Here is an 18,057-nt window from a genome sequence, read left to right as displayed (position 1 = left end):
TGTTTCTGTTTACAAGCAGATACTCTGTTCTTTCTTTTGATGTTTTGTATGTTCAGATATTCATATAACAAAATATAGCCTATGGAACTTAATACCTAATAGGGACATAGTAGTATACTTAAAGTATGATGTAAACTTCACTTAAAAAAATTACAAGTATACTTTCAGTAGAAAACTACTAAACTAGTAGTTTACTGAGACTATACTTCAAAGTATACTAACAATTCTACTGCAAGTATTTAATTAGTAAAGTATCAGTATACCTATAAGTTCACTTTTAGTATAATTGTAGTACAAGCTAAAAACACTGATGTGTACTCAAAGTTTACTCAGTAATCTCCTTCGCTCGTGACATTTATTCACTTCCACAAACATGATCAGACTTTGATAGATCCCTGTTCTTTGAATAAAACAGGTCACGTACTGACATTTGATAGTCATTGCACCAACTGAAAACACCTCTGCACAGATGGACTCTAATTTCACCTTTAAATTAACTGCTAATCCAAGAGATTCACATATTTTTTGCCACTCACAGATATGCAATATTGGACCATTTTCCTGAATACATAAATGACAAAGGACATTTTTGTTTGTCTCATTTGTTTGATTGGGTTCTCTTTGTCAACTTTCAGGACTTGTGCAAAAACCTGATGATGTTTTGGGTCATATTTATACAGAAATATAGAAAATTCTAAAGGGTTTACAAACTTTCAAGCAGCACTATATATACAGGCACAAAAACGGCATCCAGCATTTTTCTTCTTTTTTTATAGTGAATTTCTGGCAACCACAGCTGCCAATATTTTTACCGTAAATTTAACAAGATTTTTTTTTACACTGCACAGTCCTCAGACCCCTTGTCTCGCCTGTCTGTGTTCATTAGCCCTGATGAGGTCTAGCAGGAATGGCAGAGGAAGAGGTCTCACTTCCTGGAGCCTGATCCAGGATTGTTAAGTGGGAGAGTACAAGAGGTCTGCTGTATTCAGATAATGGGAATTTAGATTCTGACGGGCCGGGAACGCCAAAACGAGCCTCGTAAATCAAACTTTAATTTCCACTCTGTTCCCGTCAGATCCATCAATGCAGCAGGATTACTCATATTCTTGAAGTGGATTCACATTTGTTACAGCTATAATGCCTAAGATGGACTTGTCATACAGAAACAAACCCTTATAATAAGTCCAGAACCTCATCAAACAACACCTGCAGAAACGCATTGTGTTAGCATGCAATCTCTGTTATGATCACATTAAAACATTGAATTTATAAGATTTCCAGAGCCAATTATGGCTTCTTATCATATTAGATAAGTACATCAAGCACATGTGCACATCTTTCATAACTAGTGCTTATGAAAGAACAATAGCCTGATTTAGAAAAAGAAGTGCTTATCTTCAAGCCCAGACAGAATCTACTCACCTTTTCAAATTTTCTGCACTAATTTGGGGGAAAGACTGGTTTAGCCAATTGAAGTGAAAGCATTTCAAATATTACATAATACACATGCAATGGGTGGGGAATTGTGTTAATATGCTATGTTAATTGAATTAATGAAAAACAATTGGGAATAATTTCCATACAGTGATATAAACTTGATAAAGATCTCACAATTGCAAGAAAAAAAAGAAAAGTTACAATTATCTTAGTTTTACTTATTTTTTTTTATTTTGTGTTAGAAAAAAAAACAGAATTGTGAGATGCATAACTCACAATTCAGAGAAAATATCTCACAATTCAGTTTTTTTTGTCCTTAGAATTGTGAAAAAAAGTATTTTAGAATCGTGAAATAAAAAGTCCCAATTACCTTTTTTAAATTCCATGATGGAAACAAGTTTTATAGAAATGTCATTCACGATCACAGCCAAAAATATGATTTATCTGATTATAATTACTGTTTTATTATTATGTACAAGCTACTGTTATGAGGCTACACAAGTAGCACACCCTGCAAATCAACCCTTAAATGTTCTCTATATTTGTTGAGACAGTGAGTTAATTCACTGAAATTCTGCAACTCAACAAGTTCAATGTTGCAATATTACATAATTTCACTAAAACTGTCAAAAAAAATGTCAAAAATGTAAAAACCCATTTATTTCTGCATTAGAGGCCTCATACGGCAACATTTAAAAGGTGAAAAAAAAACACTTTTTTCTTATATATTTGGGTCTTTGACTTTATTTACTTAGCGATTTCATAACCAAATTACATTTACATTTATTCATTTAGCAGAAGCTTTTATCCAAAGCAACTTACAATTGTCATGTCAGTTCAAAAATCTTGAGAGCTGATTTTAGTGAAAAGGCCTAAACTGAATCTATACTTCTCATACAAAGCTATTATATGGCTTCAGAAGACTCTGACTGGACTTCTTTAGTTCTTTTATGGTGTTAAGAGTATATGGGTTTGGAACAATAAGACAAAATAATGACAATATTTTCGTTTTGGCTAAGCTATCCCTTTAAAACATATATCCCTTTGTTTACATAATGTAGTTCTCTCTTTTCCCTTCTTGTAGATTGATGTGAAAGGCTCAGAATTCTGGACCATTTATCACTGCTACACCTGTGGAGCATGTCTTCTAACTTAACCTGAAACAGACAGGCCTCTATCAGTCAAAAGACTTAATGCTCACAGGACATCCCCTCCACCAGCAATCATGTCTGACATGTTGTTTTAGACCCCACGAGCAGTCTGTGAGTGAGAACTGTTAAAATATCTCCTCATTGTGAGTCTCCCCTGCCAACAAAAATAGTATGGACTCCTCTGTCAAGGTCTGTCATCTAATACTACAAGCAATACTTCATTCATCCTGACCAAATGTTTAAGAGAGCATAAGTATAAAGAGGCATGGTGTAAAACTAAATGACATAAAGACCTTTCAGAGTGATGACTGAGGAAAGATCATCGTTATACTGAATACTTTTAAAATGATACATTCAATAGCTTTGACAAATGTATGCATTAACCCCTACTGGGTCTACTGGTGACTGGCAGATGTGCATATGTTCTCTGTAAACATAAATGTGTTAAACAAGTAAAGAAAACTAACACTTAAGTTTAAGTATGAATACTATGTCAAAATGTCACATCATTAAAAACTATTATCTGAAATATATTTGAAATACATTTTATAAATGATAAATAGTTTGGCTATTTACGCACTGTGTGTGTATTAAAAAATAATTTATATATTATTTTTTAATTTGATATATAAATTAAATTATAAGGAGTAAAATGTGTAATGCTTGTCATATAAAATGCTTGAAATATAATTGAGTAAGAGTACAAAGTACGAGTTTCAATAGTACTCAAGACCTCTAGTGGGACGAAATATCCAGTCTATACGTTTGGACAGCTTTATCATGTCGCTGAAAGCTGAAGTTGCACTGTGTTTATGTTTTTTGGGAGGGAATGCACATCTCTTCCCCAATTACGTAGCACCAGCAGGCCCTCAATGAGCCGTGAACCACTCCTCTATTGTTTGAGGAGTGGTTCCCCTGTCAGAGTCTTGGAAACCTCTTCAATTGAAGACAACTGGAATGAAAGACCAAAACTAACATTTAAGCCGGAGAGAGATAAAATTCTGTGTGCGTAAAATGCTGCATTATTATCACATGACTGGTGTTGGGAAAGCTAGCTAAGCCACAAAAAAATCAAACAACTCCTTTTTATTCACTAATATCATAATTTTGATGCCACTGACAGTTGGATCCCAATCAAATTTGTTTATAATTGATGAATTTTGTAACATCAATACAGTTATTGAACTGAATTGAATCAACATTGAACTGACTCTAGCTGAATAATGCCACTACTGCAATTAGTCGAGCTTCTTCTTAATATTGCAATAAGATCAGTATTACTTTACTGCTTCTAAGGACCTAAGAGTCCTTACACTACATGCAGAGTAACAGCCAAAAATTGTATATGAATAAAGCTTTAACTTGCTATTTTAAGACTTTTGACCATTCAACTGTTCGCCATTTTGCTACTTTTAACCACATGCCCGCTGTCTGAAACCCCGCCCTCCGAAGACATTTCAGCAAATCAGAACATGCAAAAATAATTCCCAGACAGATGCCTTGTCCAAGTACCCACACTTGCGGTCTTTGGACTTGACCACTTGACAACCTATATGACGTATTTTCTGTGTTTGGCCCAAGTGTTCAAGTGAGGATGAAGACCACATGTGTACGTCAAACTTTTTATTACCTGATGGGACACACTTATAGTGTTGTAAAAATGCAAGTGTTTACATAGATTTTAAATACTTTGCATTTTAAAATCAACTTCTGTTCAGTAGTCCCTATAACATGACATAATTTTAATTTGTGGTGCTTCTAATTAAATGATGAAAAGCAGTTGCAAATGTTGTACAAAATAAATATCACCACTACTCATCTTTGCACCAATAAAACGTAAAAACACTGTTATTCTACTTATTATTTGTTATATCTAATTATTACATTAATGATTAACTTGCATTGAAAAGGTTTCCGTGACCTCTCGTAAGATCTCTGCAAAAAGTCCTACAATTTATTTCCAGAATATGACGCATAATGGGATACATTAAGCCTCGAATACCACTCCGGAGCGGTATTCGAGATAGTGTGGGTTTAGTGTGCGTTAAGGGCACTGCACTTTGCCGTTTTTAAGACCTGGGACAGTCTTGCGCACTTACTTCCTGTCGCGTGCACACGCTCTCAAGTGGCCAGGACAGCAAGTGTGGGTATTTGGACAAGGCAAGAGAGTGTTTCTAATTAGCTAAAAGGTCATGACATCTATTTCAGTGTCAGGTAACATGATTTTTACATTTTTATGTAAAAAAAATTTACACTGAGCACTATTTGGTATGGGGCAGTCGTGGCCTAATGGTTAGAGAGTTGGACTCGTAATCCAAAGGTTGCGGGTTCGAGTCTCGGGCAGGGATTATAGGTGGGGGGAGTGAATGTCCAGCACTCTCTCCACCCTCAATGCCACGACTGAGGTGCCCTTGAGCAAGGCACCGAACCCCCAACTGCTCCCCGGGCGCCGCAGCATAAATGGCTGCCCACTGCTCCAGGTGTATGTTCACGGTGTGTGTGTGTGTTCACGGTGTGTGTGTGCACGTTGGATGGGTTAAATGCAGAGCACGAATTCCGAGTATGGGTTACCATACTTGGCAGTATGTCACTTCACTTCATTTCCTGCATTCGACATTCACTCCCTTGTATTTCTGCTTAGTCAATCTTTTATTTACATGACGAAAAAAACTGTTTTATTAGTATTTATGTCTTGCTTCAAATACGTAAACATCCTTAAAACATGATACATTTTCAGTGGCAAGCTAATTTGCAGACATTTAGCCTTCTCAAGAACATTTATCTTGTTTTAAGGATGTTTAGTTGTTTTACAGGAAAACAAGAAAAATACCGGTTAAAAACCACATTATATTATATGTGCAAACAACCTTTGCTGCTCTTCTTCCATAAACTATTTAGAATCAGACCTACCTCAGAACACCTCATCATAAAATGACAGAACATGTTTGGGATCAGTGAGTGCACCATATTTCAGCACAGGATAACGCCTGTCTCCTAGAAGTGCTCTGAGGCTCCATTATATTAACGTAGTATATAGCAGGGCTAATGACATATGGAGCCTGTTTTTTTCTACCCAATTTGTTCAGGATGAGCTCTGGTACACCTAAAGGGAGGAAATTTTAACATTGCTTCCGTTGTTTGTTATCTTTGGCTCTGAGGAAAAAAATGCTGTGCTGTAAAGATTTCACCAGTCTAAACATGCTGCCTCGGGTCATGCTAGTTTTGGACTTCAATGAATCTGTGAATGCTCAACGCTCCAGCATGGACTTTCAGAAGAGTGGATTTCAGATGACCTATGGATTACTTTGGCTTGCAAGTGCAACTTCAACCACAAAAATTAAAATTGTATTTTCATTATCTCACCCACGTCATCTCTATTCCGTATTAATTTCTTTCTTCCGTGAAGCACAATAGAAGATGTTAAGCAGAATATCTGAGCTGATCTTTTGAAACTGTTGAAAGTATTGCACATAATATTTTATTTCTTTAGAAGACATACATTAGCATCGTGCATAGATCACCATCCACTTTTTCTGTATGGAATAGATCAGCTTTGATATTTAATCTAGCATCAAATGTTTGGGGAAAAAAGGGTTTGGAATAAATCTTAATCGTTGGACTATTTCTTCAAATATACAACTTTGAAGGTAGATTACAGAAATTATGCTATGAAAGACTGAAAACCAAGATCATCTGAGAAATATTATAAAATGGTAATAGTTATGAAGTTTGTGGTTTTAAAAAGAATAAGATACGCATCTGTGTCTCCATAACCGCAGCCTACTCAGCAGGCATAGAGGTGTAAGGAGATTTCGGGGAAGTTTGTGGATGTTGGCTGATAACAGAAGGAAAAATATTCAAATTGTGTGACAACATGTAAAAGTGGATTAATTCCTTGTTTTATCAGACCTTGCAGTGAACCCATAGTTCAAGAAAGCAAATACAGATTAAAAGCCCTGCATTAGTCAAAACTGTATCCATGTTTGTGTGTGGAAAAACCATCATTTATTTTCTGTTTAAACCACCATCTGTGTGAGTACCAAATCATGCAAGAAAACCAGAAGAACATTAAAATACAATATCACAACTTCTGGGCAAGCCTCATTCCGAGGATGAGAGAAAGCTGACCGTCGGTTTAGTTTTGAATTGTTATTTCTGTCCTAATTTTGCCGTAGAAGCATTTCATGCATAGTTGAAGTTTATGAAACCTTATCCAACAATATTAAACAAAGTTAGAGTGTTAAAATGATGGCACCACACAAAACCCTGAATGTGTAAACTAAGCAATGAGCAATGCTCAGAGTTCATGCTGAGCGCAGCTCTGACAGACAATGTGACTCCCACGCTGCTTTACACAAAGCTCCTTCAATCTTTCTCCAATATATAGAGAGAGATGTGTATTTCTGTGCTGCTTTCCACGACTAGTCTCAGAAAGCCAGGGATGGACTGGAACTAAAACACTAAATAAATAAATATGATAAACTATTGTCTGATGTATTATCTAATTTATTTTTAGCAACTATATAGGTACTGTTCAAAATTTAAAAAAATTAATTTTTAATTTTTAAACACATTTGTCAATGACAATATGAGTGGCTTTCTTCTGTTGAAGATATTTTTTAGGAATGTTTAAACAGTTGACGCCAGCCATGTTTGGTTACCGTCATTCTTCAAAATGTATTTTTGAAGAACAACTTGAGGATGAGTAAATGATGACAGAACTTTCATTTTTGGGTGAACTATCCCTTTAAAGTCAATTCAGCAGCCAGTCCATTCCTTGAAAGAGCAGGCACTCAAATGATCTCAGACAGCCATGACGTTATGCCAGTTTATCGCAAACCTTTGGAGTATCTTGGGAATGAAAGTTAAGTAGAAGCTTTTAAGGCAGCAGTCAATCAGTTGATTGCAGGATGGTGAGCAGGGACACTGGGACCTTGAGGATGACCTCACTCTCAGCTCCAGAACAACATGCCCACCCCTTCACCCTTCAACGCTGCAGGAGTTCAGCCCATGTGTCCATCATGTAAATATTTCACATGTATGTCTTTCAATGCAGAAATCACTAGTGTGAGTGACAAGTGGTGCTCCACTTGAAGAAGAAGAACAACAAACCACTTGAAGAGGAACAATACTATCATCAAACAATCTTCTATAACATTTTTGATAAGATGTTTGTGCAGCTTAAATACTTGGATTTTCTCTAAGGCTATAAATATATACAGGTGTTTTTTGCAGCATGAATAGCACCAGGTGGAGTGTTTCAAAACACTTTTTATAATAGCCGACTTCACTGGTGCAATCAATGGCTGTGTTCCAATACCCAGTGAGCACTTGATCTAAGCTTAAAAATAAAAAAAAGAAGAAAAAAAATCAGAATATGCTGGTGTCTCCACTAGGATTATAAGTATTTGTTGGTCAGGAGGCTTAACTAGAAAGCTATGTTTTACAAGCAACTAAAACAGCATGAGAAGTATGTTCATAAACATGAAAAATATTATTATTTCAAATAAATGCTTTCTATTCATCACTTCTTGAAAACTCTTGAAAGAAATATCATGATAATAAAAATGTTTCTTGAGCAGCACATCAGCACATGAGAAGGATTTCTGAATGATCATGTGATGCTGGAATAATGATGCAGAAAATTCAGCTTTGCATCACAGGAATAAATTACATTTTAAAATATATTCAAACAGAAAACAGTTATTTAGATGTTCTAATAATATCTCACAATATTATTGTTTGTACAGTACATTTGCATGCATCATTGGTGAGCAAATAATTAATAATTAATAATAAATAAATAATTAAATAAAAATAAATCTTATCAACCCAAAACCTTTGAACTGTAAATATCACAATATAGGATATTAATCACAATTATTTTATTTTAATGATATCTATTTAAGAAGAAGCCAAATAAATTAGTTTAATTGTTTATTTTTCACAATACTTCATGGTTCATGGTATCAAAAAGGTTAAAAATTCCTGTCCTAAAGCACTAGGTACTGTAGCTCACTAAGTTTTAGAACAGAGAGTTGTGTGGGTGTACAAACCTTCTCGATGCCTGGCAAGTCACACCCCTTCTTTACCACAAGACCCCACATCTGAGTGAAGAAAACACAAACAACAAAATATTGGGTGTCATTTTTTCACAAATAGTTGAATCTCACATCAAGGGGTTTAAGTCGAGCGAGAACATCTGATAAGAGCAGTTTCATACTGTATGTGGTGTAAATGGCACAGGAATTTCAACATGATTGGGCCAAAACATGTTTATACTATGGTAATGGGATGTGAAGATGGATTGTTGATCTGATAGCTTCCTCAGGGGTGTCACATTGACACATACCAGGCATTTTGTTGCAAGTTAAGAAGCTCTCAAATGGAAATCATCCAGAGGTTTTGTAAGAGAGCCGAAGAGGATACGCTGTTGTGAGATGAATTGGAAGGGACATCTGACACACTGACCAATGCAGCTGAAAATCCAAAGGGACTTCCAACCGTCACATTGTCCAACAGAAGCCATAGATCTGGTGGAGCACTGACAACATGTTGGATTCATTGAGGATGTTCCTTCTGAAGAAGAACAAAACAAGAGAAGAAAAGCAATATTTTCATAGGAACTGTCTTGCAAATGTGGATTAAATGTCTGTAAAAAAGTGAATTCTATAAATATTGATATACACCATTAAAAAATTATATAAAGGTTCTTTATTGGCATCAGTGGTTCCATGAAGAGCCTTTGTCCACATACACATAGAAAAAAACAGTATAGGCTAGCTGCGCTCATGAGCCGTGTGGTAAAGTGTCAGTGTTGCCAGATCTTCATAGAAAAAAAAGGCCAAGCACAAAAAAAAAACACTAAAAACCCAAATGCTTTATGTTTTATAACACCAAAAAAAAAAAAAAATCATATACCTCATATCCGTGACAGACCACTTTATTAACTCCAAAAATCTTTATGAACTAAGACCAAACAACATGCCTGGAAGCACTTGTAAATATGAGGATATGGCAACACTGCAAGACAGCGCTCCCTAAAGCAGCCTCCCGAGCATAAACAGCACGTCTATCAGCGGCAGTTTTGTTCAAATCGACGGACAAAAAGAGTCTTTAGTCAAAAAATGGCACATAACAAACGGCTAAACTTTTATTCACTCCTGCAAGACGAAAGAATGTTGCTATGGTTACAAATGCAGGAGTGACTGCTGTTCCGTACACACATCATGGAATGATCATTTACGGGACTCACTCCCGCATTTAAATGCGGTTGTCACTCCTGAAACTTGCAGTATGTACGTAACATCCATGAAACCTTTCCATTCCACCAAAGGTTCTTTATTGTGGAAAAAGTTTCTTTAGATTTTTTAAATCTTCAAATAAATGGTTCTTTTAAGAACTGTTTGCAGAGATGCTCTTCAGGAAACCAAAAATGGTTCTCCTATGACATCATTGTGAAAAAGCAAATTTTGAAAATATAACTTTTAAGAGTGTATAGATTTAACTGACTTGCACATTATACAATCACATTTAAATGCTAATTATGCCATCGTTTACACACCTTTACACTTTCCAGTCAAAAGTAGACATTTTTGAGAATCTTTACACTAGCTTTGACTTAATTAAGACCAATCTTATTGCTTTTGGTCACTGAATGTTCCACTACAGTTTGAGAGCTGAAAAGAGGAGCATGAACACTGCATTTTTGATTAGGAAAAAAAAAAATAGCACTGGTAAGCATTTGAGATTACATAAATTCTTAACAGTAGAATGGTAAACATTAGAAAACATGAGAATAATCACATGCAACAAGTAGTTCACCCCCAAAATGAAAATCGTGCCATTGTTTCTTCACCTTTACATTTTCTAGTCGAACGTAATAATTTTGAAGATTCTTCACGGTTTGGCTTTATTTGAAACAAATTGCTACCTCAGTTTTATTTGAGAGTTGCAGAGTACACTCCTAAACATAATGGTTCTTTATTGCCATTGATGGTTTTTCATGAAGAACTTTTAACATCAATATAACAGTAACAACACATAGTAAATAATGACAGGATTTTAATTTTGGGGGTGAACTGTCTCTTTAAGTTAACTGGTCCGAGTCTGGGTTTCCATTCCAGCTTCACAATCTCATTTTGATGATTCATTTGCCAGGCACAAAAGGCAAAGGTAAGCCTCAGTGTAAACCTATATTGACTTTTCTTATCTTCATAAGCCTCACCTTACCCTGAACTTATTATCAGGCAGCTGATGGTGCTCCAATAGTCAGCCTGCTGGGATTTGTGTTTGTACTAAGAATAACTGACATGCGTTTGTCTAATTCTATTAATACCCATCTGGATCAAAAACAGTGAAACTCTGAAATAACATTGACAGTTTCTGTTTGAGGCAGGGAACCCGTAGTCATGGAACAAAAAGAGAGTAACAAAAGGAAAGGGCACAGTTTTCAAAGGCCTGTATTTATTTAAATGAGGCCCTGAGCTTGGCCATGGCAACTTTTATTTGTACTGTATATGGGCCAGCAAATCTATTGTCTCTGCCTTTACTATACAACATTGTTTTGGTTTTGTTTTTTTAATTAAAATAAAAGCCTAAATGTGTCTTTTGTGTCCTCGTTTCAGCTTTAAGTCATTAACTATGATACATCCCTCTGGGCTGTTTTTTTTTCCCACTATAGGCTCATCATAGCAGTATTCGCTGTTGTCAGTGATGCTTGCCTTAAAGTTGTTTAATATAGCACAGTACGATCTGAATGGGGAAATGTCTGTTTCTGCTCAGCAAAGAAAATAAGCAGAGAAAAAGAGGCCTATTTTCTGACACTGGTTAGTCACTCCAATATGTATCATTGCACAAAAAGTAACACGGGACTGAAAATTTGGTTACAGGCAAATATCAACAAGTGTGTGAATCAGTGCTAATTTAGTTATATTTAATATTTTAAATTAGCTTATATATATATGTATATATATATATAAACTGAAAAAGCTATTTTAAATTATTAATTCATTAGTAATTAATTAATTTTTTAATCTAATAATTATATCTTATGCAAACATTATTTCAAATAACGAAAACATTTTTTAATAGGTTATAGTTTTAGTTAACAAAAACACCAACAATGAACAACTTGATTTCTCTAAATGACACTGAAAATGATGATGATGGTATTCCTGTTCAGAAAATAAGTTTAAATAGCATCATTTAAATTGTACCATTCCACGACTGCATTTTTCTTTCACAGGGTTTGAAGCGTTAGTTCTTTGATAATAGTGTGCCTTTTTAGTGGTCAATATTTGCTTAAACATACCCATTTTATAACGTTCCTACAGCTAAAACAAGTTTCTTTGAGTCTTTTTTTTTACCACTAGAATGCAATTTCCATCTAACCAAACAAACACAGCCAACAATATAACAGCAAAAGCACAATGGAAAGAATGTTTAGGCCAATGTAAGTGATTAATTGGTTTTCATTCATGCAACATCACAAAACATTACTGAAAAAGCAAATAGCTAAGCACATCAGGTAATGTCTTACGACATCCAATACTGCGAGACGGCTTAAAGCAAATAAACAGTGTGATTCATCTGGATCAACAGAAGGAAAGTTGCAGCTGATAGATGGTATGTTCTGTCAGACAGCGTAGATGTAAATTAATGTACTTAGGTATCTGTTTAGGTTACAGAGTCAATGCAAAGTACGTGAAGACGCCCTGTTCATTGCTCCGTAGATGTCCGTAGACCACACACACGTCCTGACTGGTATTAAATAACATTATTCTGCAAATTGTCAGAAATAAAATCAGTTTTATATATTAAAAAAATATCCTTATTAGTTAGGTTAAGCGGACAAATAAGTTCATTACACTGTAAAAAAAACATCTATCTATCTATCTATCTATCTATCTATCTATCTATCTATCTATCTATCTATCTGTCTATCTGTCTATCTGTCTGTCTGTCTGTCTGTCTGTCTATCTATCTATCTATCTATCTGCCTGCATGTCTGTCTCTGTCTGCCTGTCTGTCTGTCTGTCTGCCCGCCTGTCTGTCTGTCCGCCTGTCTGTCTGTCTGTCTGTCAGTCTGTCTGGCCACCTGTCTGTCTGTCTGTCTGTCTGCCCGCTTGTCTGTCTGTCTGTCTGTCTGTCTGTCTGCCCGCCTGTCTGTCTGTCTGTCTGTCTGCCCGCCTGTCTGTCTGTCTGTCTGTCTGCCCGCCTGTCTGTCTGTCTGTCTGTCTGTCTGCCCACCTGTCTGTCTGTCTGTCAGTCTGTCTGTCAGTATGTCTGCCCGCCTGTCTGTCTGTCTGTCTGCCCGCCTGTCTGTCTGTCTGTCTGTCTGTCTGCCCACCTGTCTGTCTGTCTGTCTGTCTGCCCACCTGTCTGTCTGTCTGTCTGCCCACCTCTCTGTCTGTCTGTCAGTCTGTCTGTGTGTGTCTGCCTGCCTGTCTATCTTTCTATCGTTCTTTCAATCTTTCTGTCATTCTATCGTTATGTTAATTTATCATGAAGTACTGCAGGGTAGTAATATTTGTTGGTCTTTATCACGCATTCAGGAAGAATCCACATCTACCATTGTTTGATTGTTTCCCACTCAAGACAAAAACTTGTACTTCATTATTAGGAGCCTGTGCAGAAATGACAGTCCTAGTTGATGATTTCTTACCATGAGTTTTGATTGCTATCTAGCCGTAAAAATCTGTAAAATATATGGTGAATTCCAGTCACAGCTTCATCAGTGAGGAATGTTCCTAGTAAGAAAGAGAAGATTTATTGCAGGAAAAAGAATCCAGAGTACATTATATTTTCAAAAACAATAGCTGATGCAACTTGAATGAAATTTGATCTTTAGTGAACATTGCAGTATCATTATGGTATAATAATGTCCCTGGCTTTAATTTGGCAAATAATCTAAAACTCTGTACAAGTTACAAGCATGCAAGCGCGAGGTGTTTCTGTGGTTCAGTGGTAGACGTATTGCGTTAGCAGCATAAAAGGTAGTGGGTTCAATTCCCAGGGAACACACATACTGATCAAAAATGTATAGCCTGAATGCACTGTAAGTCACTTTGGATAAAAGCGTCTGCTAAATGTAAATGTGTAACTTGACGATTTAAACTGACAAATTATACTAAATATAATATTTAAAAATAATAGTCGTGTAATTGTATCAATATGTAGGTTGCTAAGTAGGCCTGTTGGATTAACCTATATAATTCTACACAATCGCTCTCCTAAACCAAAGCTTTGCTGAAAATAAATTAAATATAAGTCTCTTTAAAGAGATTATAGAAGATGTTAAAGGAATAATTCATCCAAGAATAAAAAATTGGACATAATTTACTCATTCTCATGCCATTCTCTTTCCCACAAATAAGATCATAGTGCAAAAGCACATACTAACCAATAAAATCATCAATAACTAACTACTTTAACAGAAGTGTGGACATTATAAATAACATCTCGTTACATGTGATACAGAAAAAAGAAATTAAAAGGGAGTCAGAATGGCATGAGAGTTCATTTTTAGTAAAATGATTATCTCAACTAATGGTTAATCTTATAGCAGTGAATCTAATATAATATCATCATGCTGCCATCAACCTTTTAAAACCTGGAAGTGGACTTTTATGGACTTGTATGGTATATTGCTAGTTAAGTTAGGACATGCTCTCCCATTGAAAAGTGGAGCTGGAAATAGGAGAGTAAAACCCCAAAAAGCAAACAAAAGCTAGCAGGTGTTTATATTAGTCAGAGTGGCTCCAAGGAGATCTGGGTGGGAACTGTCCATTATCGAAACCTGGCAAGCCCAAATCAGAAGCCCTGGGGGATCATTCTATCGAAAGGAACCTCCCGAGCAGCGTTAAAAAACCTCTACATGTGGCCGGGACACACGAGAAGATGTGCTATCACATTGCCCCACAGGGTCTGACAACATGAGCGCTGGAAAAATGATGAAAGCAAGACGAGTATCGGTTGACTTTTCAGGACGACTGAAAACTAAATAGACGAGACACTGATTGCTCGGCTTGCCTGTCATAAGTCATTGCCTGACATAAGTCAGAGCTCTCCCTTAATGCTCCAGACTTAGGGAACAATGGTGCACCTGCCGAAAGCAGTCTCAACACACACTCTCGCACATGGCAACAATGAGTCGACGCCTGTTGCGGAGGGTGTCCACTTGAAGGCACAGCATGGAAAACATGTCAAAACACTACAGCCTGGGATTAAAGGTCGGGTGATTACTTGTCACAGTCAGTGACTGATCGCAGGCCCAGGAATCTGTGCGCTCTCTGCGTTTTCAAAATTTTAAGGAATTTAAACATGCATAAATATGTTAAATGGAGCTGAAAGCACTAGACAGTACTCATTTTTGCAAAATTTTTGCTTTAGTCATTTTTGCTTTAGTCAAAATTGAAATGAAATGTATTAATTTTACTTTAACTAAATTGGCATTTTTAACAATTTTTGTTGACAAAAATATGCAAACTCTTTTCTCTGGTCAACAGTATCGTAATTATTGTCATGATGCACATTAACTTATTGGTAGCGAATCAGCCAACAATACTTAGCCAAAAAATACAAGGGTTGGGGGATGTGTATAGTCTCTTTTAACCAGACTTAAAGTCTAAACCGACGGCATAAAGTCTGGGCTAAATTGCAGCTTATTCTGGGCAAGAACCGCCCACATAGACGACCATAGTAGTTTTGGTTTTATGTTCTGTTTAGGGGCGGATTTATCTGGAATAGTTTATCCTGTAATAGACTAGTGACGAAAAACAAAGAATAATAATTCAAATATGTCAGTCTCTATGATTGATTATACAGAAAACATACAAATATTGTTAAAAAGGTGTGAAGACTTTGTGATAAAAAATTACATCACTCCAAAGGTACTGATTATTAACTCAAAAATGAAGCAGAATATAGCATTTGGATAGCCAGTTTACTTGCTACTTAGTGCCTCAAATGTTTAAAGATATAATGGCACTAACCTGGAAAGTTTGTTCGAAAGTTTGGAATCAGTAAGATGAAAACAGAAAAGAGCTTCATCAGTGACTCCTTTTGAAAAATATATATTTTTTTTAATCTTACTGACCCCAAACCTATGGATGGAATTACTATTGTTTATTATTATTACTATTATTATGATTACTATTGTTACTATTATTATTAATTTTTGAATTAATTGAATTAATTCTTAATTTTATTATTAATGATATTTTTTATCTTCACCATCTTTAGTATTATTATTATTATTATTATGCATGTTAATACTACTTAAATACTACTATTATTCAGATTGTCATTGCTGTTTGTTTTCATTGCTGTTATTATCATTGCTGTTCTATTGCTGTTTTTGTGTTTTGTGTTCACCGTATGTTGTATGTTTTGCACTCCTAATAAAAAAAATTCAATAAATAAATAAAAACTTTGGATGGAAGTGCATGTATTACAACTTGCTATTGAACTTTAGGTGTTACATTTTATGCCCAGCCAACCCAAACACTTTCCAAAAGAATATTTTTAAAAAATGATTTGAATATACATTCCTCCAAGGCCTTAAGTACAGGGCAAGGAGACGCACATTTAGGGCATGACCATATGACTCCTCCCCAGCGTTAAAAGCTGAAGCTTTCACTGTAATGGCAAGGAGGTCCCTGGCCAGAAGGCACACATCTCAGGACATGAGATGCATAAGTCAAAAACACATCTCCAGCCTGCTGGGTGGTAACCCCTTTCGTGACATGGAAGAGGTTTGCTTCAGGGCTCTATTATTATGCAGTTGGTGAATATCCTTGATGTGTCACAAAAAATAGTCACTTTAGGCAACTTTTCAACTGAGGTGTCTGAGCAACTCTTATTTTGATGATCACTGTGGCAACCCGAATTCAAAACTTGAGCCAGTGCTTCAGGGAATGTTGACTATCAGCTCCGATTAACGTATTGGTAGTGATGCAGATAAAACTCTGTTAAGAAAACATTGTACAAGACTCAGAAGCCAGTTTTCATTCCTTCAAGCTATCAAATTAGACTGACAAATGTTGCTTTAACAAACACTGGTGAAATGTCTGTGCTGGTTTAGTGATAGTCTAACTTTCTGGTGATAGTCTAACTTTAGCTAACCTTCTAGTGAGGTTCTCTCAAAATTATGAACAAATGTTCTTACAGTAATGTTAATAAAACATTCATTCAAATGTATCTGGTCTTTAATAATGTTCTTGAAACATTAGCGCAAAAACTCAAGAGCAAATCTGTTTACAGTATACATCATTCATTGAATGTTTTATTTAAATTATTTAAATAAAATAATTTAAGGGAAGTCGTGGCCTAATGGTTAGAGAGTCGGACTCGTGATCCAAAGGTTGTGGGTTCGAGTCTCGGCCCGGCAGGGATTGTAGGTGGGGGGGAGTGAATGTCCAGCGCTCTCTCCACCCTCAATGCCACGACTGAGGTGCCCTTGAGCAAGGCACCGAACCCCCAACTGCTCCCCGGGCGCCGCAGCATAAATGGCTGCCCACTGCTCCGGGTGTGTGTTCACGGTGTGTGTGTGTTCACTGCTGTGTGTATGTTCACTGCTGTGTGTGTGCACGTTGGATGGGTTAAATGCAGAGCACGAATTCCGAGTATGGGTCACCATACTTGGCTGTATGTCACTTCACTTCACTTAATTAGACATTCATCTGTTTTAAATGTTGCTTTTTATTTCATGACGTTCAGAGAACATTCAAAACTAACATTCTCATAATGTTTGTAAAATGACAAAATAGAATATTCACTTAACATTCACATAACCAAGAAAAACTTTTTGAAACATTTAAAAAACTGGATATTTTCGATGTTTCGAGAACATTCAGAAAAAATGTTTTCATAAACGTTCGGTAACACTTTATTTCAAATAGCCCTAAACCAAACCCTAATCCTAACCCTAAGTATATAGTAAGTACATATTACTCAGTACTTAAATATATAATTACACTGTAACAAGAATTAAATAAAGTGTAACATTTTTTTTCCATCATACTAAGGAAGTCAATCAGGGACCAGCAACTGAAGGTGAACTACGCCTTTAACTAGCAAAATCTTCTTGGTCAACCAGGTTAATCTTTTGCTGGAGAACAACATGTCTGTCATGGTCCACCAGTTAGACAAGAACCAAAACAGCACTAACTAGAATAATCAAATGAGAATTCATACTAGTCTAAACTGGTCTTTTCAGCAGGTGTGTGAAATGAATATGTGCTAAAAGTATTTCCTAAAATAAATTGGCAAAAAAAAAAAGTGATGGAGAAAAACCTGAAAGACTTCAGAGAGAGTCATGAGAGATGGGTTTCCCATGTGAAATTAGTTGCATTAGTAAAGCTCTAGCACGTTACTATCATGTAAACAAAGACTGGATCAGGTTCAGTAGGGAGTTGTTCTCCATTAGTTTATCTCACCATGGTGTAAATCTGCCAAACCTTTTCAG

The sequence above is a fragment of the Barbus barbus genome (assembly GCF_936440315.1).
Source record: "Barbus barbus genome assembly, chromosome: 10".
NCBI lineage: Eukaryota > Metazoa > Chordata > Actinopteri > Cypriniformes > Cyprinidae > Barbus > Barbus barbus.
This window is presented reverse-complemented; position numbering follows the sequence as displayed.